Genomic DNA, 26,323 nt, shown 5'->3' with positions numbered 1-26,323 from the left:
ACAAGCCAGGCCCAAAAAAAAAAAAAAAAAAAAATGCAACATGCTGGGTTCACCTGCCATTTGGAAAACGCATGCTCATCTTCAGAGATAGGGTTAAGACTGAACGGGTTAACTGACATGAGCCAGGGTTGCAGAGCTAAGAGGATGTGAGTGCAGCTGCTCTCGATTCTCTCCTTCAGCGTAGGCTCCTCCTCAAAGCTCCCGGTTTCTACAATGCAGACTAAATGCATACTCGGTCATGGAGAGTCCCGAAACTGCAGTGGCTCTATTAGTGTGAGCGCACATCAAGTAAATGACGGATGGTCATAATGGCGTTCACTGGTACTGCGAGTTTAAATGGTCATAATGGCGTTCACTGGTACTGCGAGTTTAAGTTTTCACGGTGCTCAGTTCAAATGGGTAGACCTGAAAAGTGAAATTTCTGCAGGAAAATGTGGCACAGACAGCTCACGGTTGACACTCTGGTGTGATTACTCAAAACACCCGAAAACCAGGGAGATTTACCACGCGGGATGATGTCAGCACCCATGGATTTGTTGAGATTCCTGCAAAACCTTTTCATTTTCTCTGAAGACAATGCACTTTACAGGTTTGGGTAATAAATGTTTAAGTAATTTGTTCCTTGAGAGACTGAATGGTAGATAACAGTAGGTATGAGCTGGAAAGGAAAGTGATGATTCTGAGTAGGAAATATGAGCAGGGGGGTGAACAAGGTAACGATGCTAGTAACCTGGGCAGACAGTGATGTAACCTTGTGTTTCTTTGCAGTGGTGAAGCACTCTGATCCTGCTCTCAGGGAGGGCCTGGAATGAAAGAGAGGAGAGTTGACCAGCACACTGAGTCTCTTACTTTCAAAGGAACCCTACTTTTAAATAAAGTTCATTAAGGAACCTAGTTTGCTTCATGGAAAAGCCCAGGAAGGAAAGGACATGTTTGTAGCTCGTCTGATTCCTGAATCACAATCTCATGTCTACCATTGTCTCATACGTAGCTCAACTGGTTTTGTTAAAGTGATCATCTCTTGATGAAATAGGCTCACTTCTCTCCCTGAGAGCCTTTCACTATAGCCACACCATATCCGCGAGGCTCTTCCTGAGTTGGGAATGTATGTAAGTATGTGTGTGTGTGTGTATGTATGTATGTATGTATGTATTTATGTATGTATGTATGTGACCTTGAGGAGCGACTGAATGGAATAGTGAATTTTTATTGAGGAAGCCAAAGAATATGTAAGGTCCTTAATGATGTTTATCAAGTATGAAAAAGTAGGTGAGTTTTAATGGAGATATTAGAATTAGAGAACAGAAGAGCAGGGATATAACTGATGAGGAATTGGGAAGTAATACATCAAAACTGCTGAATGCATATTCACATTCAACATTGCTGGCTTATTTATTGGTTCTACAAGTCTGTAGTGATTGTCTACTTGTATTAGGTATCAGTCTAAAGGTTGGCTGTTAATCAGAGAGGAAGAAGGCACATTCATTGGTCTTGTGAGGCTGATAGTCGACTAGGAAATAGATTATAATAGACTTAACAAAGAAAACTATAATTTGTGACAGCAGTGAATTCTGGGAAGAAAACATCACCATATAGTTTATGTTTCTCACTTTATGTATTAGTATTTTTAGTTGAATGGATGAATAAATGGGTTTTCTTTTGAAGCAAAGTCATTCTTTATAGTTCAGGTTTGCTTAAAACTCCATGTTCTCTTGCCTCAACCTCCCAATTGTTGGGATTATAAGCGTGTGCCACCATGCTGGGATCAAAGAATGGTTCTTGAGTGAGCCAGGGAACATCTAAGGTACATGTGACTTACTGACTGGTCTTGTACACGTTCACTCAGATAACAGACATAAGTATAGTTTGTACAGTTCTGTCTGTGTGCACACACAATCATTCCTAACAACTTTCTGTAAGTAGAATAAGTTTTAATTTAAATAAGCAATATTCAATAATTTAAAAATATTACTGAAAAACAATTGACAAGGGAAGACACCCCCCAAGTCAGTGCCTTGCCCTGTATTTAATTTTATATTGTTCTCATTCACTTTATTTGGTTATCTAAAAGCAACTTGGGGATGAAATGGTTTATTTAAGTTTACACTTTTGAGTTACAGTCTCTCACTGAAAGAAGTCAGGGCAGGAACTGGAGCAAAAATTATGGAGGAACACTGTTTACTGACTCGGCACACTTCCTGGCTCATGTTTAGGTAGCTTTCTTTCAACTCAAACCCACCCGCATAGAGCTGGTACCGCCCACGGTGGGCTGGGCCCTACTATATCAATTAGCAATCCACATACTCCCCCATAGCCATGACTCAGGCCAATCAGATGCAGGCAAGTCTTCGATTAGTGTTTTCTTTTGCCCAGGTGATTTTAATTTGTATCAAGTTGACAACAAACACTAACCAGAATATATAATGTATTAAAAGTTTCATTGTTACACTATTCATTAAAGTTAACTTTTGACTACCAAAGTGGTCAGGGCAGGGGAAGACGTCTTCCTTTCTGCCTTACAACATGAACATTTAGTATCACACCAGGCAATGCTGACAGTGATAAACTGAAGTCCCTCCAGTTCCATGAGATCATTCATCAGTTTGTGTCTTAGCACCACATTTTTTCCCTGTGCATTCTTTATCTATTTCTTTGTTCTAACAACAATAAAAATGAGTGGATTCATTATTTAGCTTAAAAGTACTAACAGTTAGCGATATCATACCTCACACCGAGACAGAAATAATGACTGGGGTCAATGAGACAGTCCGAGTTAGATCCCATCTAAGGGGAGCTCTTGGCTGTGGGGCCTGAGTTATTTTTATCACACTGATGTAGCAAATAAAGCAAACTTAGTAGTTTCAATCACTGCACAGTTCTTATTTCCAAGTTAGGCTTGGCTAGATGCTCTGGATAGAGTTTTATTAAGCTACAACAGGGTCACCAGCATACACTTTAAGGGAACACCAGCGTACATTTTTAAGGGAAAAAATAATTTTAAGGGAAATTAGAGATATACATGACACAGGTGCTAGGAACCAAACTCAGGTTTTCTGGGAAAGCAGAATGTTCTCTTTGTCACCCAATCATTTCTCCAGCCCTGTCAGCAGGAAATTTTATCTGGAATCATTCTGAACTGTTACAAACATACCCTTGATTTAAAACAGTAGCCATCTTCCAAGACAGTAATGTTGGGTGTGATGGTTATTCTTGGTCCTTACCTTGAATACCTCTGGAATTAACTAAAATTCAAGTGTCTGGGTACACCTGTAAGGGACTTTTTTTTTCCTTTCAAATAATTCAGATAGGAAGATGCACTTTTAATCTGAATCTTATAAGGTGGGGAAATCCACCTTTAATTTGTTTCACACCTTCTGCTGGCAGCCCATATAAAGGACATGGAAGGCGGAAGCTCGCTCTCCTTGCCTGATTGCTTTTGTTTTCCCTGGCAAGTCCACTCTTTTACTGGCATTAGAGCCTGGTTCTTCAGGATTCTGGCATATACCGAAGACCAGCTCAGACATCCAGCCTTGTGGACTGAAAAACTAACTATTGGTTTGTAGGAACTTCCATTGGTAGACAGCCATTTTTTGAGTAGTTGAACCACAGCCTATAAGCCATTATTTCATATATTTCATCTAATAAGGTTCATATACATATATAATCATACATATCTAATAATTGCATATATCTGTAGACAGCCATTGTTTGAGTAGTTGAACCACAGCCTGTAAGCCATTATTTCATATATTTCATCTAATAAGTTTCATATACATATATAATATACAAATCTAATAATTGCATATATATATATCAATATATAAAGCTTATTAGACATTTTTGATCCCTCCTACTTTTGCTTTACATTTGCTCTACAACCATGGAAAAATCTTTACCCTGTAAGGACAAATGTAAAATGGTCCGCCTAGGTATTTCAGGAAAATCTCCCGTTGTAAGGTTGATTGTTGACTAACTTTGTGTCTGAAGCATCCTCTTTTCTGTGTGTGATGATGTATTCACATGAATGACAGATGAGGTCCACAGGCTGCTCTCCATAGGGGCCATAATGTCCACTCTGGAATGCAGGTTGGCTGAGAGGAGTGCTTATCTGGAAACTTCCATGAACACTAATTCGGTTGTAGCGAAAGCTCTAACGTAAATGGCTGTTCCTTGTGTTTATCGTGGAATACATTGAGGACATATCCTGGTATTTGTGGGACTAGTGCAGACATAGTTTCTTTGTTAGTTGGGGTCTCCAAACGGTAAGCCTCATGTCACGGATTGGACATTCAAATGCCTTCAGGAGCATTTGGGGACCATTTCAGCCCAGCAGTGACTAACATAAGGGATGTTTTCAAAATCTGGATTGTGGGTGAGTCTGGAAATCAGTGTGAAATTTCCAGGATTTTATATGCCAACTAAATAAAAATTTAAAATATAAAAAAATCCAAACTAACTAAACTTAGCTTTGTGTGTTGCACGGCAGTTAACAATGAATGGTTTTACGTATACTGATAAACTGCTTGAAGTCAAATGGAATTGAGTATGGTAGAATGTGCCCTATTAGTACTGATGGAAGCATTAAGCCAGTGTAGTGAGACCAGGAAGCCTGTGGCTCTACCTCCCTGATATGAGCCTGTAACTTGAGTGTTCTTGTTATCTGTGGTACAACCACAGGACAAGGTGGATACTGTACAACAATAATGTTCTTGAATATTTAACCTTGCAGGGGTGCTGAGGATTCTGGGTAGAAGTTCTTTTTCAGACTTACAGTACCAGTGAGATCAGGATAGAGGATAGAACAGTGTGGAGAAGAGAATTGCAAATGTCGAGAGTTATAAAATTACTCTTTAGAGCTGAGGCTGACTTGACTTTATTTAATTTAGCTTTATTTTACTTAAGACTGACTTAAATAAAAAAAAAAACATTTTACAAGGTGCTCAAAGGCCCAGAAAATCTATACTAGGTATCAGCCCTGAGGTGTATAGGCTACCACTGCTTGTTTGTATTTGGTTGAGTGACTCTTGTTGTTTCACAGAGAGGATTTTGCTGTGTATCAAAGGCTGGCCTCACGATTGTGGTCTCCCTGCCTCAGCTTCCATGTGCTGAGGGTGCAGATGTGTGGAACCCAGTGTACCTCATAAGGTTCCATGGGTGACTTGGAGGCCTCATGGTTGAAAATACAGCTCTGAGCCGATCGTATTGGACTTTGATTGGAGTTCTGACATTTGGTTGATAGCCTTTGGCCAGGCTACTTTACTTCTCAAGACTCTTTTCTCCTTTATGAAATGGGATGATTCCTGTGAAGATTCACTCAAAAATATCTTGAACCCACATGCTATTCTTGTTTCCATTCCACGAGTCCATGTATGAGCACCTAGCAGCTTACCAACTCCCATCAGTTCCCATGCTGTGGACTGGAAACTGCCCGAATGCTGTGACAAGGAAGGTTGGACCTCTGGTTTAATGAATGAAGCTGTAATGGCATCAAAGAGCAACCCAGATTCTAGGTTGAGCTCACATCTCTTCCCCAGCCATTGGCTGCCATGAATAATGCTGTGTTTTCATGGCAATGGTTTTGAACTTGGTGCCTAAGGATCCAGATGCCAGTTTCCTTTTAGAATATTCCAGCCAAGCCGTGCGGGCATGGGAAATACACTCAAATCCTCTGAGCTTTAGATTCCCTTTGTATGAAACAGAACACTAAGTTTTCTAAGTCACTGTGGGCTGGAAAGTATTGCCTGAGGCAATGCCTATAAAATGGTTTTTAAAGCTTTGGAATCCAAATGGTTAGTACCTGCTGCTGCCCCTACTGGGCCATTTTCTTCAGTCTGGCATCAGCAAGAGGAACCAAATGGGAAGATGACCTAGAAGGCTTCTCCATTATTCAATAAATATATGCATTGAGCATTCATCTTTTTCCAGCTATAATGGGCATGGGGATAAAGACAGAGCAAGTATTCACATGTACACTACACAGTGCATAACCTCCTGGAAGCCATGTTTCAGCTGGGCGTTCAAATGCCACCATAACACGGAATGCTCACAGTTGCAGGTGTTTGCACATGGGAAAGTGGGGGAGTAGTAGCACGGGGAGGGGAGCCTGAAGACACTCTAATTGAAGTGTCGCTAAAATATATTTCAAGCCGAGATGAGTATCCGCGAGATGCTCTGAAAACAGGGAACACATCCAAAGCAAAGAGATATTTTTTTATTTGTTTTCTTTATTACACCTCAGTTATTGTGATGCTAATTAATATAGTAACTCTGTGGAAGTCCAAGTCTTCCTGCCTAAGATGATATCACCAAAAATGTTACATAAAATTTAAAAGCTACAGCCCTCTCCAATAGGTCATTTCCTTAGCTATTCCCCAGGTTATAGCATCCCTGTATTCCCAACTGCATATCTGATGGCCTCTAGCCAAGCATGTGGCTGGGTGTTTGTCATTCATCAGAGATGGCACTTAAATTACTATTTTTTTATTTTTTGGAGCTGAGGACCGAACCCAGGGCGCTAGGCAAGTGCTCTACCACTGAGCTAAATCCCCAGCTCTGAAATTACTCTTCCTGTAATTGTTTAGTCCGATGGCTGCAGTCAATCAGAAAGCCCTTGTTTAATTTAGACTATTCTGGAAGGCCCGTGGTAGTCTGGGTGACTGTAAAATACCATCTATTGTGAAGTTACTTTGAGAATTAAACATTTATCCTGTTCATGTGGTATTTTAGCTCAGGAAACAAACTAGACTAGCAGAAGAAAAATATATTACAGAGTTCTAAGACAAAGATTTTTCCTTTAAAACACATCTCATTAATACAACAGCAAACAACTAATGAGAGGATTAAATACTAATAAGATAATTAGACACATTTCAAGATTATGTAAAAGCTTGTATATTTACAAATGATGATGGCTCTGCAGTAGGGTTAGAAAGTATCATAGTTTGTTTCATGAGCTTTGCTATGAAGTGTGAAAGGACACAGAGACATTGTCTATTTTCAGCTGTAGTCATCGGGTGAGAGGACACTGTAGTCATCGGGTGAGAGGACACTTAGTCTTGATTCCCTTTTCTCTTAATTGACATGGCTTTTTAAATTTTTATTTTATTCTTGGCTTCCAAAGCCTAGAAGGCACCAGCAATTCTTCATTTCTGTTGCTTTGATTTTATATTGAGTAATAGCCCTGGGAGAAATAGGAAGAGAGGGGAAAGAGAAGACTGAGAACTGGCGACGATGGGCTACAGATGGAAAGGTTGGGGAATAACTCAAATGCTTCTCCAATTCAGCTCTTGTCAGCAGCTCATTGTCCTCAGAAAACAGGAAAGTGGCCCCATCATAAATTCAAAGCTATGGGTATATTAGCACACTCAGAACTACTTCAAAATGGAATTATTTTGTCATTTTTATTTCCTTATTTCCCTTATAGAAAATAAATGTGAGTTGAGCTGCAAATTAAAGGATCATCTTTTCTCCTTATGAACCTGGTGATCTGAATATTATCTTTGTAGGGAATTTGATTGGGGCTGAGGGAGTGATCTTATTATCAGGATCCTTTGGCCAATGATCTCATGAATAAGGGCATGTATTAACTTATTTTCTATTTATATCCTCTGGCAAGCTATCATTCATTGTTATTGTGAAGATTTGGCTAAGTAATAGTTCTCTGGAGAAATTATGGGTTCTTTTGTGCGGTTAGAGTTTCCTTTGAACTTAAAGCGCCAGCCATAGACCCTCCCATGGGTTAAGAACCCATTCTCCACCCTTTTTCTTTAGCATATAGTTTATTTGTAAGGCTTCTGGCAAATCTTTTTTCTGAGAAGTTAAGAATGACACACCACTATTTATTTTGTGAAGGAGAATTGATTAAGAGAAACTATAAGCATAATTCTTTTACTATGAAACCCAATATATTTCCAATACTTGGCTGGGCTACATAACAACTGTCATATGTTCCTTTTCTGGCATCAGCTAGGCTGAGCCAAAGGCTGTCTGGTGGATGGCCTCCAGTCAAGCCTTCTCACCCCTGGTCTTTAGCATTATTATTTCCTTGTTCCAACATGGAAAATATCCTATTGGTTCATTACCGTTTGGTAATCTTAAAGAATTTCCAGTGACTACTAATTCAGTGGGTTATTTCTCTCTCAACACCAACCTAGGTGTTTTTTCTTTAACAATAGTGAAGTTTAAAACCTCAGATTAATTAACAGCAGCTAGGTTTTAAAATCTCAGATCAACGGGAATAATACCTTGAGAATTTACTGAGGTCAGTGTGAACACAAAACCTACTTTGAAATCTGAAGCAAGTTTGTCTATTTCAGACCAGAGGCAGACTCACTGGATAAGAAGCTGCCATATGGGAGGAAGCCTTTTATATATATGTCAGAGAGACTGAATGCTAGATCTTTCCTTTAAGGCTCATTTAGCTGCGGGGCCTCAGACAAGTGACTGCGTGTCTCTGAGAGTAACCTCCTCACATGTGAGAGAGCTGCCGCCCCACCTGCCTGTGCAGTTGATTGGCTTTACACAGGAGAAGAACCTGACATGTGGTGGGCTCACTTATAAAGGGAGCTACATGGTTTCATCTCCATCCTGGTTACATGTGGATTTGGATCAATAAAAGCCACCTGCCCACCCACACCATCACACTAAAATATGACATGGGAATGGAAATGGCAGAGCCTTTTCCGGTTTTGTGGCCCTCAGGTGAGCAGCAGCAGCATCCCTCGGGAGCTGCTTAGAAATGCGGAGTCTAGAGCCCCTCTTGCTGCACAGAATCTGGTGTAACAGCACCCTAGGGGATCTGTGAGCACGGCCAAGTTCATGAGCAAGATATTGCAAGCCACGCTATTTCGTTTTTGAACACTTCAACCACCATTGCTGGCTGTCTTTTCACTCTTTACCTGTTGGTGCGGTGATTTGGTGGTGACAGACATACATAGCGCCTGCATCTTGAGGCAGGTTGACATGTGCTTGTTTGCATGTGTGGCTATGGAACATCCCTCAGCAGAGGGCTTGGCATAGGCGGAAGATCTATAAATGTTTATTGAGGGAGATAAAACAGCCAGCCTTCAGACAAGCAGACCTCCCCATCTGTTCTGCAGAACCACAGCAGCTTGGAAGGGCCTGGAGAGAGATGAATGTGTGGAAGTCTTTGCCAAGAGGTATTACCCAGGCCTGGTGGAGGATGGGCTTGTTCTCTCCTTCTTTGCCAGGAGATGTGCTAAAGTTATAGAAGCCTGTCAAATATGTGTAGCCAGAACAAAGGCCATGGAACTTCCTCGCTTGGTCCTCTTCTCTGCCTGGAGAGGGTGGTGTGGTTGAGCTTTGGGGACAGATTTTACTGGGTGGTAGTTTTATTTGTTCCAAAAGGGGCAGAAAGGTAGATAGCTGGCCTTGCGTCAGGGTCATATTCTCCCATATTTGTGGCTAGCCAGCCTAAGTCTTAAATTTTATTTATTAGGTTCAAATGTCTTAATTGCTCATTCCCAGGTTTTCTTGAAGTAGAGGAAGCCAAGAAGCAGATGTTACTCAGAGAAAGATGATATGACTGGAGGGAACTTGCTGCTTTGAGGGGAAGGAGAGGAGCAGGAGACTACGGACTCATGGAGCTTTGGGAAATTAATTATATTGCATGGCTGTGAGGAAGTCAAGTATGACATTTCCTTAACATGTCCAGCTATTGTGAATATATCTAAATTGGGTTTTGTCAGTGTAGGTCTGGAGTGTAGGTAATGAAATCCCTAGTTGTGCCCAGAACTTTGATACTGCAACTTCTCTCCAAGGGAGCTAGGGTCCTTTCAATCCTCTTTGTCCCTGTCTGTCCTTGAAAGATTGACAGGCCTGGAAAGTTCATGGTGGAGCCTTATACCTTGCTTTATGGCTCTGATTTGGTGCTGGAAATAAACAATTCTAAGAGATCAATATTATTCCTTTCACAAAGTGTTCTGTGCTTGCAGAAAAGCTTGTTTGCCATCCATCTGTCCATTTGTCTGTCTATCCATCTGTCTATAGGTCTATCCATCCAGCCAATCCACCCATTCATCTTCTCAGGTATCCAGTGTGAATAATATGATAGGCATTAGAAGAAAAGCTATCAGATTAACATCCGTATGAGAAGAAAATCTCCCTTAATCCTTCAAACCATATTTCCCCCTAACCTCCATGTAATCTTGTTCATTATGTTTTGAGTTAGATTTTATGTAGTTTAAATCAGGCTTTGAACTCATGGTCTTCCTACCTCAGTCTCTTACTCTCTGGGCTTACATCTATATGCAAGGGTCTGGAAAGAGATGAATGTGTGGCAGATATAGAATTTTTATTCATGAGAATTTGAAACAACCCAAGTGATCACTGAAGTAGCATTTGGGTTAATGGACACGGATTAGTATAATGGTCTGAATAATACTGTCTGGAGTACCAGACAGTTCTCCACATTTCAACCATTTAACAAAACGAAATCTTAAGGGATAGACAGGAGGCAGCACACAATGGCATAGCTGACCTTGGTTGACAAGGAGATGAAAGGATTGGAAAGGCCACTTTACGTAAGCCTTAAGGGCCAAATTGCCTAAGGTTCTCCATCTTCCCTGTGTGGTTCTCTCTATATAGAGAGACATCATTAGTCAGATGTGGCTCTAATGGACATGACTATTGCTTACATTCCACTGCCTCAAACTGACCCCCAGGGCCACACCAAACTCAAGGAGTCTAAGAAAACAACCAAGCTATGTGCTGGGTTTGACAATCCTCCATCAGCCAGCACCCTGCTCCTTTTGTCTCTTCTTCGTGCAAACCTAGAGAGAGAGTTGACATTCCTTTCCCCTACTTGAGAGTCAGTTCTCTGCTGCACAAAGCCCCCTCCACCCACCTGGAGAGCAAGAATAGAACCTCTGCATGCCACGTTTTGACACTTTCTAACAATTAATCCAGACTCATATAGTTCACAAGAATACTGTGAGAGTTAATGTGTTATTTGAGTGATTTCTGTCACTTTGATCGCTGTCTTTATACTATGTTTTTGACTCACGTGTGGAAAAGTCAGGGCCTCATTGTCCTCCTTTCCACACCAGGGAGCTCAGTATGCACAGGCTGAAAGGCATATTCTGTCTGCTGTCTCAGGACTGCTACTGCCGGCAGCACCCTCTCTATTGTTACAATAATTTTAAAAATAGACTTTTCAGGAAAGGCAAGGTAAGACAAACACAGTATTTTAACGTGGTTCTTCTTAGTGTGTTGCTATGGAATCTTCATTCTGGGAAACATTAGTCAACTTAGCCCCCCAGTGCCTCTCATTCCCTTAATCTGTAGAGTGGAACCGGTCACAATTGCTACTCTGGGTTGTCATGTAGATTAAATATGGTGATTCGTACTTATTGAGTGTCTCAGGCAATGTCTGGACTGTACTGTGTTCCTTGTGACTTTCAGCTATTAACAAGGGAACTGCTACGCACTTCTGGGACTCTAGAGGAGGAAGAGGGGCTATGTGTGTTTATGTTCCTGGAAGAGTGATGTTAAGGTAGAAAGTAGAACACAGCATTATTTACGTAGAGGAGAGATCATGCCAAACCAACCGATATGAGCCATGGTCATAAAATCATAGAATCCTCTGCAAAGGGAAGCTAGGTTGCTGAGGGAGCAGAGACACCGTGGTGTGTCTGTCCAGGTCGCAGTCTGGTGGCACTGGATGTGTGGGGATATCATCTGACCGTGGCGGCATCCCTGGAGAGAACAAAGTGCATTATGTTCCTTGATCCAGTGCAGGTGCTTTGTCAAGGTCAACACGGGCCCTCTCTAACCATCGCATTGAAGGCAAGCCCTTCTGTCCATTCTTAAATCTGTATCTGTGACACTTAGTTTTGTCTTATTCTGTAGCTAAAATAAAAGCAAAAACAAAACAAAAAAACAAAAAAACAAAAAAACTCAAGGAAAACTCATAAAATTCAGGCTTAAAGGAATGGTGAAGCTTCTGTGTGTGTACACAGGATGCACTATCTCCTGTTGGAGGGTTTCTCAAAGTGGACCGTGAAAGAAAATCATTCAGGATCACAGCTCAGCTAGGCTGGAGTAGAACCCAAGTTTCTAAAGTTTTAAAGCCCTCCCTCCTGTTTGGGATGCTGCTGCTATTTTCAATCTGAGGGTGAAAGCAGCAATCTGGTGACATAACTGCTATTGTAATGGCTGATCTTGGCCTTGAGAAGACTGAGATAATGGAGCCAGGTCCACAGTAGAACTTTTCACAGGCCCACACAAATGTTTCCCGGGCTTTGGGATGTTGTTGCTTTTGTTAGATTATTTGTTTTTTCCTGCTTAGATTAAAAATGGAATTGTGTGATTATGTCCTGGAAGGGAAGACTGAGTATGGAGGAAGGTGGTTCTTTGAACTCTTAGTTTTCTGGGTAACTCCTTGCGTTCTCACTTCACATTCCTTTTAGGGGATCACACAGATGGGATCCTGAAGTCCAGCCCGGGCAATTGCTTTGCCAGAGTCCCTCAGTGACTTTCAAGTCTCACGTTATATTTCAGTTGAGGATGTCCTTTGTTTGTGACCTTAGACTCTGTTGTCTGTGAGACAAAGAGATTTCTTTACAGGGCTCACGCCAGTCTACGAGTAACTTCATTGCAGATGATTCCGGCCCCAACTTTGGAATATGAATAATTTGGAGGTCTTAATGCAATCCCAGCTTGAACTCACACTTCTTGATTTAGGGATCCCTACAGCCACCCTGATGATACCATGTATGTCTCTGGAGATTACACTGAGCATGTTAGACAGTCTGCCACCTTTCGGGATACAGAGCAGACCTATGTATAAATAAGTCAGGAGCATCCTCTGAATGGCCAGCCTACCTGTAACACACTTGCAATTTCAGAGCCATGCTCTATCGTGAGGAGCTGTGTATACTGTAAATGGAGAGAAGCTGTAAATCTCTACTCTAGGCTGGAGGTCGTTAATCCATCAGGCTGACATGCTGCCTCTTATTCAATTGTCCTCTGACACAGGACTGGTAGCTGCCGATAGGCCACAAACCCAGGATCTTCAAGTCCATCAACATCTCGGTCCTTGTTTGTAGACAACTTAATGTGTCTCCTGGTTTGGGCTGAAGCATCTGCAAAGCATCCAGGTGCGTTGACCGGCTTCAGCCTCGTCTCTCCTGAGTGGTGCGTCTGCCCTGCAGCTCACAGCTGTGCGTGGCCACAAGGTCTTTTTTGTTGCTGGCAATGCTTCTGCTTCTCAGCATAATGAGCCTCACTTTCTCCATCTCTCTCTTTAACTAATTGCAACACAGAAGCACATTCTGTGCCCCATCTGTTTCCGTAATTGATTGTCCTAGAGGGTTGTTCAAAAAGAAAGCCCAGGCTTCAGTGTGACCTTTTGGATCATCATAAACTGCGTGTGTCAGCATGCCCTTCTGTACCTGTGGGCACTCACAGGAACAGGGAGAATTGCTTCCCACTGATGACTGAAGCCTCCTCACGCTCACCCTGGACAGGATTGTACTGAACACCTGTGATTCCTGCTTCACTTCCCTTATGTCCACCACAGTCAGCCTTTCTGGACATGGGCATTATATGTTTATGGAGAAGTGAAAATGTGGTAATTAGGGAGGGTGCAGCAAAAGCTTGTAAGAAACCAGTGCCCCAAGAGTTTGATGTGCTACGTAATTTTGCTACACAATTCCTTTAGTTATTCATGATAGCTGAGTTCTAGAAAGTCACCGTGAATATTGACTTAGTAAGTACCGAGCCACCAACCATTCTAGAGAAAGGGTTCCTTTAGATGCCTCTGTGTTCCTATAGATACTTGGCCAACTTTAAATCAACTGATTCATATACAAAAGACATCTTATTGAGTGTGCACCAATTCAAACTAATGAGCTTGTGGTCAATGCAATTATTTACAACTCATTCCTGGAAGACGCTGATGTAATGCATGTATATCCTTCGTGTTTGTGTGTTGAAACACCAGGTACACCGCAGCATTGCCTGATGACCAAGGCAACCAGTGAAATCACCACAGCAGCGCAGCAAAGATCATGTGATGAAACCTGTGGACAGGAGAAGGTCTGAAACACATAGATTATCACTTCATCTATTAATGCTCGCCTGCTATATGCTACAGAGGCCAGGTTTCTCATGGTTAGGAATGTAGCCACAGATGATCACAATGGTGCTGGGTTTGAGTGTTATATATAAATGTGAGAAGGCAAAGATCAGTATATTTAGGACTGGTTGTATCATATTATATGAATATCCTGCATCAACTTCTCTTAGTCTGATGATCTGTGCTCCCTCAGAAGGGCAAAGCCTTTTGTCCCCAGACACTGACCCACTTCTAGAATCATGTTAATAGAGATCTACATTTGATGTAATTAAAAGTATACCCTCTTCTTGGCCACATCTCATATGGTCACATCCAAAGTCCTTCATGAAAATACATTGTGGAAGACTTGTATTGGAAATGATGAGCAAGGAACCCATCCTGGGCACATCTGCTTTGTGACAATGAGTTTGCCATCACTACGGAGAAGAAGTAGAAAATACAATCAGGTAAACAGTAAATGCTTACTGGATGGCACAAGAAAGGTGGGGGGTTTGACTATGGATCTGATGTGCTAGCTTCATGAGCTCTGGCCTCGACTTTCCTGAAGTGAAATGCTGCCACCTGGAATTGTAAGCCATATAGGCTCCTTCTCTCACACTTGCTTTATGTTTGGTTGTTTGTTGTAGAAGCAAAAGTGATGCCAGGACAGACTGGATAACTTTCTCACACAGATTTTTACTTTTTAATTTCAAATATCCTGATTTTGAGTCAAAAGTTGCCAACTAACCCTGCAAGTGAGGGTCCTGCTAGATTTGAGTACTTGGTGACTGGCTTGGCTTAGAAGGGCTACCCAGGGTGAGGTGGCAATAATCCCTATGTTCTGAACTTTGGGTTAAGAGAGTTTTATTGGAATGCTGTTGTGTCTGTCTTCCCTCTGTTGCTATGACAGATTCTGGGAAATTTACAAAGGGCATAGGTTCCTTTCTCAAAGTTCTGAAACTAGGAAGCCCAAAGCTATTTGCTGGGTACATCCTTGCTTTTTGCTTTGTTCTCAAATGCAGAAGGTGAAATGGAAGGAGTGAGCTTATCCCAGCAATCTTTCGCCGTGGGGACCCTCACGACAGAAGCCTCTCTATAAAGTACCCTGCTCACTACACCACTGCCATGAGAACTATCTTCCTGAATCTCCCACAGCAGCAGGAACGCTCAGTGTTCCTGTCAGCTTCAGGCTCACGTCATAGTGTTGAGTTTTGTGTTCTAGAAAGTCCAGAATGCTTGTTATCTACACCTCTACAAGAACCATTTGCTGATCCTTGTTGCGCAATGAAAATTTTAATGTAGACTGAGGCATCTGGGGACAGAAGGTGAAGGATAATTCTGTTGACAAAGCAGGCAGAGCAGAGGGCATCCTTAGTTCTTGCCAATCAGTTATGCATGAACCTTTACATATGGTCCGACTTTCCTCTAGGTGAAAAATGGGAGAAACTAGACCTCCAGTAGAGCTATATAATACCCAGGAGAGGGTATAATCCATAAATCTATGCTAAAGCGCTCTAAGAGTAAGACTACAAGTGTGACTTTTCTTTAACTATCAACTTGACACACCCTTGCATCCCCTGGGAAGAGGTTAAAAGACTGTCTAGATCACGTTGGCCTGTGGTTACATCTGTGGAAGATTGTCTTATTTTTAAATTGATATGAGAAGAACCTGTCCACTGTGGGTGGCTCCATTCCCTAGATTTAGGGACTGGACTATAAAACATTGGAGAGTAGAGTAGTAAGGTTGCATGGATTCATTTCTCCCTGCTCTTAACTTGATGCACTTTGCTGCTTCAGGTTCCTGTCACCTTCACTTCCCAGCAATGATGGACTACAGGCTGAAATAAATCCCATCTCTGAAGTTGCTTTTTGTCAGAATGTCTTAGCTCAGCAATCGAAGTAAAACTAGGACACAGAATCTCTGCAGCTTTCAACAGTGTCACAGGCTTCACTTGTGCCGAGTTCTGCTCCATGCTATCCTGTCCGATTTCAGTAACAGAACCTCCTGCATCTGAGTCCCTGCCAGGTTTGTGGAGAGAAGGGAAGGGGAAGGAGGATGGAGAGAAGACAAGGGAAGGGGAAGACCAGATGAAATGACTGACCAAAGTGTCTGCTGAGACATGTGACATCATTTTGCATTTCATTGGCCAAAGCATGTTGCATGGGTAAGTCTGCATTCAATAGGATGGCCCCAGAAAGACAGAATATGAACAATAGCTTGTTCTTCCTCAAAGACTGATAGAGTCAAAAGATTTTTTGTCTGAAAGGAATCTGCTCACAGGTGGATGGAATCACGTTGTGTAGGGAGGCAATCGCTAGTGACTTCGCATGGCAGATTTCCTGACTGCTCCTTCTGACGTGGTAGGTGCTTCATGTAGGTGAAATGAGACTGGCTAGGGAGACATGGGAGTGTAATGAGCTAGTGCTTTGGAATTAGCTGGGCAGATTCAATGGCAGGCTCTGATAAGTTGTCAGAGCAAGGACTAGAATTCTGCATTTCTAACTAGCTCCTGGGAATGTTGTTACTGCCAGACCTGAAAGGCAATGATGTATGTCACCAGACACTCGAAAATGAAACAGAGAAGTGAACGTTCATTAGCAAATCATCCCTGTCAAATGCTGGAGGATGACTCTGAGGGCAAGTGCTGAACCTTGTAAGACTGTATTGAGTCTCCAGGGTAAAGGCAAGAACTGAGCCTTGGTGAGCAGGCTGGCTTTCTGAGTGGCAGGCAACCATCAGGTGGCATCCTGGGCTGGCTGGAGAATGGTCAGTGGTTAAAAGATGTTGCCTAAGAGAGCAGTTTGCTGGAGCCTGGTGGTTAAACGGGGTAAGTTGCCTCCTGCCTGGGGCTACCTTCTGCCAGCACCTTCAGCATCAGGATTATTTGGGACTTCAGACACTGGCAATAAGATATATGTGTTTGAGCACTCACACAAGGATAGTTGCTTTGGCAGAATTTATGTGTTTGGATTGTAGAAAATGATTCTGTATGATTAATAGGAATCATTCAGCATTTCCATTGCTATGGGGGATGTTTCATTTGACTTCTGATTGGCATGAATGTCTTGCTGGTTAAATTCAGATCAGAACACCATGGTGAGATTTGAGGCTTGAAGATACACTGGCAATGATGTATGTCACCAGACACTCGAAAATGAAACAGAGAAGTGAACGTTCATTAGCAAATCATCCCTGTCAAAAGCTGGAGGATGACTCTGAGGGCAAGTGCTGAACCTTGTAAGACTGTATTGAGTCTCCAGGGTAAAGGCCTTAAATCTATAATTCTATAGAATTCCAGTATCGTTTCTTCAAAAGAAAATGTCTACTTCCTATAAGTAGCCAGGTGAATGTTGGCCTAGTCCAGTTTTGCAGCCCGAGGAGAGTGCTTCGGGAGAGTTTAGAGGCAGGGCATCTGGAATTCAGACGTGCCTCACCATCAATGACCCTTGCATTGAAGATTTGACTGTTTTCTTTGTACGTTATAGGTGAGATCTTGGTATGTTGGAAACTCACCTTGACATCTTTGGAGAAGTGAATGCCACCAACTACTGAGAGATTTCCCCTGCCAGAGAGCTTGCTGTATTAATATAGTTGACTGGCTGATGTTTTTCTGCATCCTTCTTTATTTCTCCTTCCTTCCTAACTTCCTTCCTTCCTTCCTTCCTTCCTTCTTTCCCTTCCCCTCCCTTCCCTTCCCCTCCTTTCCCTTCCTTCCTTCCTTCCTTTCCCTTCCCCTCCCCTTCCTTCCTTTCTTCCTTCCTTCCTTCCTTCCTTCCTTCCTTTCTTCCTTTCTTTCTTCCTTCCTTCCTTCTTTCCTCCCTTTCTTCCTTTCTGCTGCACAGGTCAAAATCAGGGCCGCATACATGGCAGGTAAATGTTTTAACATGGAGCTACACCTGCAGCCCAGGTTAACAGTAACTAGTTAAAGTGTACGGTAGAGAAAAGAAAGAGCATGTCCTCAATAATGCAGGGCATATTTTTAAAGTGTAGTGGTTATTTTTCAGTTCTTTAAGAATTTCATGGATTTATCAAAATGTATTTGATCAAGTCCTGCTTAGACCTCTGAGTCCCCTCTGGCCCTCCCTCCCATTGGGTGTATATTGGCATATGTGCTGACAATCTGGAACACTCAAACATATTTCAACATTAAGAATGAGTCATGCATAGCTCCAGTAAACAAGAAGTAAAGCAGATGCTGGGAAGGGTGTGAAGAAATTAGAAACTTTTACACTGCCAGTGGAACTGCAATACGCTAGTGGCACTTTCAGAAATAGATTAGGATTTTTTAAAGAAATGTTCAACACAGATTTACCATATGATCTAGAATGTGTACTTCAAGGACTCTGTGAGCAAGAGAAATGAAAATATGTCCCCAGGAAGGGTTCATAAATGTTGATGGCAGCATGATATATAGTGGCCAAGTAAAATCAAAGGCTCTCCCTTCTGAGTGGCCAGATTCCAGTGCATTCATGCAATGAATGCTTTTTGGTAGTGACCAAGAAGTACTGGCCATATATGGTGACCCCCTAGCATCCTAGTAAATAAACGTAGCAGACACAAAAGACAAAATATTGCAGGATTGCATTGATATGAAATTCTCATAAAGGACTAGTCTATAGATAAACCGGGAACTTGATTAGTGTTTGACTGAAGTTCAGGATAGGTAATGTGTCTCTTGAAAGGATGAAAATGCCATTCATTTGGATAATGTGGATAGCTGTAGTACTCTAAGATCACAGGTGAATTCTATAGTGTGTGGATTATACTTCTTGTAGCATTGTCTTCCACAGAGTGAATTTACCTCATTGCTGAAGATCTTCATCCTTCCATGTAGATTTTCAGTGTTTCGAGACAAGGAAAATGGTTTCTTAGCTTTCTGAGATGGATTGTTCTGTAGCACAATTGATTCTTCACTTTATTAAATCCATTGAGGAAGTCTGGTTTACAGGACAGCAAACTTCTTAACACTGCCACTAAAGCCTGCAGCATGGCAGAGTGGAGAATGCTGAAGTTTAAAAACAAGAGTTCCTCTGTTACTAGAAATCAATTCCACATGGGTAAAGAGAAGTCTGGAAGATGAAGTGTCTATGGTGGCTGTTAAAAGTGCCCTTCTCCAGCTCTTCATTAAGTGCCTGTATTAAATGGGACAGTTGAATCTAAAGCATCAAACGTGCTGTGATTTCTGGAAATCAGCTGTTCTATGGCTGGCATAGGACACAGGACAAAAAAACAAAACAAAACTGACTTGACTATTGCTTCAGGATATAATGTAGGAAGAGACCATTGGCAACACCTGGAAGATTTTATGTGAGGGAGAACAGGTGCCAGAGGCATGGTCACAGGAGTGCAAGTGCAGTCAGGGCATGCAGATTTTCAGCTGTGTGAAGCCCTAAGGACTCTACTCCTGCCCAAGATAGAACAGAGCTGGGATGGTATATACTCATAATTCAGTAGTAGGGAGGATGTGGTAGGAGGTCTATGAAGTACTCAAAGGCCAGGTTGGGTTACAGTCACACACATACACACACACACACACACACACACACACACACACACACACACACACACACACACAGAGAGAGACAGAGAGACAGAGAGAGACAGAGAGAGACAGAGACAGAGAAAGAGAGACAGAGACAGAGAGACACAGGGAGAGAGACACAGAGAGACAGAGAGACAGAGAGAGACAGAGACAGAGAAAGATTCCATTTGAAAAAGGTGGAGTTTATATGACAGATGACCAAATAAACAGAAAATGAAAGTTCCTTTATTTGGCAATTTCTATGGCATGGGGTGGGTGTGATCAAAGCATTCAGTAAACCATCTGTTTGATATGGGCTACTTATCGCACATTTTTGTTTGGTAGTCCCTGAACTGAATGTTCGGTAGGATTAGAAGGGTTCTCAGTTGTGCTGCCTATACAGCACACATGCAAACAAAACCTTCTGTTGCACCGTTGGGCACTCTACCTCAATGAATAACACAGGTATGCAAGGTGTAGATATTATGAAATGAATCTTAGAGGAACAAGGCTACAAACTGATCCCTGATGAAAATGAGTGCCTTAGAGCAAGGCTGTGCTGGATGAATGGCTGACCGGCTTTCCGCATGGCACCTCTGTTGGGTTTCATGAGTGGGAATCAGGAATCCATCTAAAGTTTCTCCTGGTGATTCTGATACTGTTCATTTTTGAGAACTATATTTCTAGCAGGAAACACAAGCATCACTTATCAAGTGTATTATTGAGTGTATTTATTTAAGCAAGCTTCCCTGAGTGAACTGTGCAAGGCACATACGATTTAGAACATGAGAGCTCTACATTTTGATCACTGTAGTTCAAATGGATGGGATGGGCGAGAAATTAGGGTAAGAGGGATGTGATTCTGAGTGATTGGTCATGCGACGTCTCTGAGAAGAGATACCTGTTTAGTGAGAAATAAATTCTTATTCTCTAAATGTGTGATAAACATCCTTGGTCCACCTTTCAGATGTTATATGTGTTCATATTTCTCGGCTTCCAACTTAGCTCTTTACCATGCTCATAGGGCATAGTACATATCATAAGCAATAAAAAGCAAAGTTAATACCTCTCCCATCAGAATCTGAGTCTTCCAGATGGAGACTACAAATGGCATTTATAACATAGCATCTCCAGGTAATTTGTGAATATGTGTACTATTTAACAGTCTTCACTCTTTACGTATAGTTGAATTCTGTTCCATCTCTAGTTATTTGGAATTTTCTATCAGTGGAGCTTTCTTTCCCTTTTTCTATTTAAAAATTAAATATTTATTACTTGCATCTCTATTTCAGCTTCCCTTCCTCCTCTCCTCCCAGTCCTTCCCTCTCACCTCTCCTCCTCCCCCAATCCAGCCCTCCTCCCTTTCTTCTCAGAAAAGGGGAGGCCTCTTATGGATATTGATCAGCCTTAGCATATCAATTTGCGGTAAGGGTAGGTGCCTATTCTCCTATTGAGGAGCCAGGTCGACAAGGCAGGCCAGTTAGGAAAAAGGGGTGCAAAGGCAGGCCTGAAATGAACATCTCCTGTAATCAGGAAAGATTTCTGGTGAAGGAATTGGGACACCAACAAAGCCACCAGACCTTTGACCCACAATTTGTCCTGCCTACAAGATGTGCAGGGGTAAAGATGAGCAGACTTGAGAGATGGCCAATCAATGACTGGTCCAGCTTGAGAGCCATGCCATGAGAAGGAGCCCACCCCTGACGCTGTTAATGATAATCTGCTATACTTGCAGACAGGAGCCTAGCACAATTTGTCATCAGAGAGGCTTTACTCAGCAATGGATGGAAAGTGATGCAGAGATCCACAGCCAAGCTTTAGATGGAGCTTGGAGAATCCCATGGAAGAGCGAGAAGTAAGAATTGAAGGAGAGACAATGACACACACACACACACACACACACACACACACACACACACACACACACACACACACATATATATATATATATATATATATATATATATATATATATATATATGAGATCAACTAACTAGGGTCCATAGGAACTTATAGATTCTTAACTGCCAATGAGAGAGCATACATGGGACTAACCTAGGCCTTCTGCACACATGTAACAGTTATGCAGCTTGGTCTTCAACTAGAACTCCTAACAGAACGAACAGGAGCTCTCTCTCAATCTGTTGCCCGGCTTCATCGCAATTTTCAAGTATGAAAATAAATAATTTGTTGGGCTAGGCTATCTGCCCACACATAGCATGCAGACAGTGAGGATCTTTCAACGTCATACTGAGGTGAGGCACCGTGGGTTGAAAAGTCAGGATACTACTTGCAGAGATCTAATTCTTGAGCCAGGACTATGGTTCTGAAGATAAAGTTCAGTAATCATTATCCACATGGCGGGAGGAAAGAACCCATTTCCTCATGGCATCTTCTGATCTCCACATGGGTGTCTTGGCACAAACTATGAACCCTTTGAATTCCTCTTCGATTTGCTCTAACCAATGAATAATAGTAAGAAATAAAGTCAATTCATAGCCCACTGTGTGCTATAGCCAACCTTGAGGAAGATGTGGTTTTGTCCACCATAACGTTTGCTAGGTGTGTTAGGATTGCTAGGCCAAAGAGTCCCCAGACCCAGCGATGTGTGTGACAATTGCTTATCACTCAGGTTGTCTCCTCCATTTCATTCTGTGACCCAGAGTGTCTCAGCCACTCTGTGTTTGAGGCCATTTTCAGTCTTTTGGAACAAACCATTCTTCGTCATGTAATTCTGGATATTTGGTTCATACTTATTTGCCTTAGGGAACTACAAAGATTAAATTTTACCATGCCTTATAGTGACAGTGGTTTGAATGGCAAGGTTTCCTACCTTAATCTCCCCTCTGTGAGTTCAAGAGGTCAGAAATGGACTGGGGCAACACTTTAGGAGCCCAGGTCTTGAGAAATCAATTGGATTAGTTGCCATGAATCTGATCCTTTTTTTTTTCCCTCAAATTAAAATGATGGGGAGGTGGGTTCAAAATGGCCAAGTTGTAATAAATCGATTTCTTTGGTAGAGAAACATATCACAATTGCAGAGAGAACTCCTTCCCACTGTTTTAGTTGCTAAGCTACACCTGATAGTTCTTGATGAGGCACGGGATGAATAGAAAGTGCCAGGTTTGCTCAGCAGTCTCTTCCTCAGCATAAGTAGTACAGGTTCATCATGGTGACCACAGAGCATTATACACGAGCCTCCTTGAAAATGCAAGGCCATTTCCCTGAGAGTGTTCTTAACTGTTAGTGCTTCCCAGATTTCTTCCTGAAAGCTTATAGGATGCTTTGGCCATGTGGTTTGATTTCTTAAGATTAGGGAACTGAGTTTTAAAAGCCTCTATTAGTCTAGGCCAAAGTTTATAAAAGGTGTTTAGCTGCCAAGATTAGATGCAACGCACTCTAACTTCCCTCCCGTGACTTGCTCAGCTAAAGCCAGTTTGAATTAGTTCTGTGACTTTTCGGTAAAATATGGGATACCCAGTTAAAGTTGAATTTCTCACCACACGTCTGCTCAACGTAATTATCCTCCACTCTAAGCTTGTCCCCCTCTCATGGATTGCATAGACATGTACTGATGATGTACTTGCTGCTTGTCTGGGATTGAAATTTAACTCCGTTTCCTGTGTTGTCACTCATTAGTTCTAGCAATCCTAAATGCTCTTTAGACTTAAGGAGAGTGGGTTGTGACCACTTGGCCTGAATCCACAGGTGCCTGGGAACCAAGTTATACATCCCTCACCTCATGCTTTCTTCAAAATAACCTCATGTTAGTAAGACTTTTTTAATGGCAAAGTAATTCCTCCAAAACAAGCAAGCAGGCAAACCAACAAGCACGCTAAGGGAAGGATAGCATTTCCCTGTTGGCTTTTGCAAGGCATACCATGTTTGACTTCACAGAATGGAGCCGAGTTCAAGGCTCTGCTGCTGCATTTAAACTGCTGTGGTAACACACGTCCTAGGACCTCAGCCAAAAGGAGCAGTAACCATAGGAGAAAATGGAAGCCCCGAAAGAAAGGTTTATTCTCATAGGTAAGTGGTGGTGGCACATGCCTTTAATCCTAGCACTCAGGAGGTAGAGAGCAGATCTCTGAGTCTGAGGCCAGTCTAGCCTACATTGTGAGTTCCAGGCCTGCCAGGGCTACCTAGTGAGACCCTATTAAAACAAGGGTTTATTTTCAGGACCTTTGATCCTATGGCCTGTAAGCCTGTAGGATTTGCCAGGGTGTGCCAGACAACAGTTTGAGAGCCTCTCACTGACTTCATGGCTTGGTTAGCAAATCTTTTCTTAAAAAAAATATTTATCTTGTTTTAACTTATTTGGTTAGGCTTTTAATTTTTATATGTATTTTGTGCTTTGACTTGCCTGTATGTCTGTGTTAAGAGTGTCAGATCTTGGAGTTGTAGACAGTTGTGAGCTACCATGCGGGTACTGGGATTTGAACCCAGGTCCTCTGGAAGAGCAGTTAACCCTTAACTTAGCCACTGAGCCATCTGTCCAGGCCCTGTTCAGCAAATATTGATCACCTGTCCTGTTGCTCGAGTTCAGCCTTTTATTGTGGTGTTGGCTTTGAGGTTGTGGCCTAAAGATGTTTACCAAATATTGTATTGTAATGGGAAGCAGAGCTTCTGTCCCATGGGCAGCACAGCCCATCTTCAAGGCCATAAATGGTGTGCTGTAGAGGAGAGAGGTAACGAAAAGTCACTGGTTCCTGAAACACGTCACGTCACCCATATCCTTGGGTAGGATTGGCCTTTAATCGTCTTATAGATTTGTGTTAATAGAGTTTAAATATTTATTAAGTACTAACCAGCTGTGGTGGTCCATACTCCATGTCCCTGGGCCTAGTATTTGTGAATTTGAGTCAGGTGTGGTGGCCGATTGTCATGGGTTTGAAGTCATATTGGGTGGTGTAATGAATGTGACATTTTTAAAACAATTTCAAAAGGCTCTGGTGGTTACAAAGAACAAGGAAAGGATCACGGAATCAAAGTGACACAGCTCTTCATCCTTAAAGATATCCATAGCCAGAGAGGTTAAGTAAGCTGCCCGTGGTTAACTAACTAGGCATTATTGGGTTTAAATGGAAGCAAGATCTTTTAACATTGTGATGTGTGGTACCCAAGGCACTGCTCTTATGAGGGGGGCAGCAACCTCAATTGTAGGGAACAGATTCCAAGTGTACAGACCAGAGGAGGTTGGACAAAGCAGGGGGAATTGAAGCAAATGGTGAAGTATTAGAAAGGCCCAGAGGTGTTAAAAATGACCCATGAGATAAACAGTTACAGAAAATTTACTAGCAGGGACAGCCAGGGCAACAGCCTTGCTCATGAGGAGTGGGGACAGTGGGGAGTAGGAATATTGAGGGTCAGAGAGGAAGCTGATATGGGAGTGTGATGACAAGTAGTGGAGAAGGTAAGAGACAGAAGCTCGGAGCTGAGACGTCACAACCGCCATACCCCGTCACCTTGAGCCTTACACATCTCATCTTATTGGTTTGCACATGTGTGTGCTGGAGGTGAGCCATATCCATAGATCCGTGCAAAAGTTCCTCCCATGACTCAACTCCATACACACCAGCTCAGCACCCATGGGCATTTTGTTTAAAATTGGAGGAATTTATGCCAACCCTTTGATGACATTTTTTTTCTGCACATAAAATGCCAATAGTAAAACTGGGACCTGGTTTGCACTCTTAAAGCCTGTGTCTGGAGAGATAGTCCTTAAGTATGATGGCTTAACAGTCACTTAGCATGATGGGCCTTCAGAGGGTGATATCATTTGCCTGCCACTTAGAAAAGAACACGTCTTTGTGGAAAGTCTGAAATAAAGTAAATAAGTAAACTGGGTGAGGGAAGAGAGTTTCCAGAAGGTACCAAGCACAGACCCTGTAGTGCAGCCTGCCACATGGCCAGCCTGTGTGTCTGTCCATTGCATTACTAAGACACCACTGATCTTCAAGGCTCAGGGAGCCATGCACTTCATTGGTGACAATTTGACTTTCAAGCAGGAACCTGACTTTTTCAATTTTTACTAGTTCTTAGTTTTCTTGCTTGATAAATGCATCTCCTCTTTGTGGATGAAATCATAAAAAGTAAAGAAGGTGACCTTAGCCCACCCTAAGACAACTGCATCTTCATTCTGTCTCTATAGGTGTGGAGCAGAAACAACAGCTTCCTACTCAAAGCTGATCCCTCCACCGATATATCTCCTGCCCTAACCTAGTTCTATAGGCATAAAATTTTTGCATCCTATTTTAATAACTGTCCAGCCTCTCCTCTAGCCCACCACCCACCAGAGGTAGCGGAAGAGAAAAGTTACTAGGATATAGGAGAAGTAGACTTGTTTAGCAATAGTTCTTTGGGGGCGAGCTCAGTCTTCTTTGTCAGCAGTTCAGTCCCATATAAACACCAAATAGGAGTCAACAGATGTAGGCAGACACCACACACAGACCAGTAACTGCACAGTTCCTTAGTGGTCTCAATCCCTTAAGCTATTCCATACGTCCTTTCTCATCTGCTGTCCGTTTCCACTCACGGCTATCTTTTTGACACAAGCTTAGAAACACGTTTCACAGAGGCCTTTCCCTTCTTTCTACTGCCTAACTTCACCTCACCTGTGTCATAGCTGAGTACACTAAGCCCTTAGGGATGTCCTCAGAGGATGCATACAAGCCAGTCCTTGCAGTGCTGAGGGCTGAGCAGCTCCCATGGTCTCTCCTGTCTG

Source organism: Rattus rattus, chromosome 12 (assembly GCF_011064425.1).
Source record: "Rattus rattus isolate New Zealand chromosome 12, Rrattus_CSIRO_v1, whole genome shotgun sequence".
NCBI lineage: Eukaryota > Metazoa > Chordata > Mammalia > Rodentia > Muridae > Rattus > Rattus rattus.
This window is presented reverse-complemented; position numbering follows the sequence as displayed.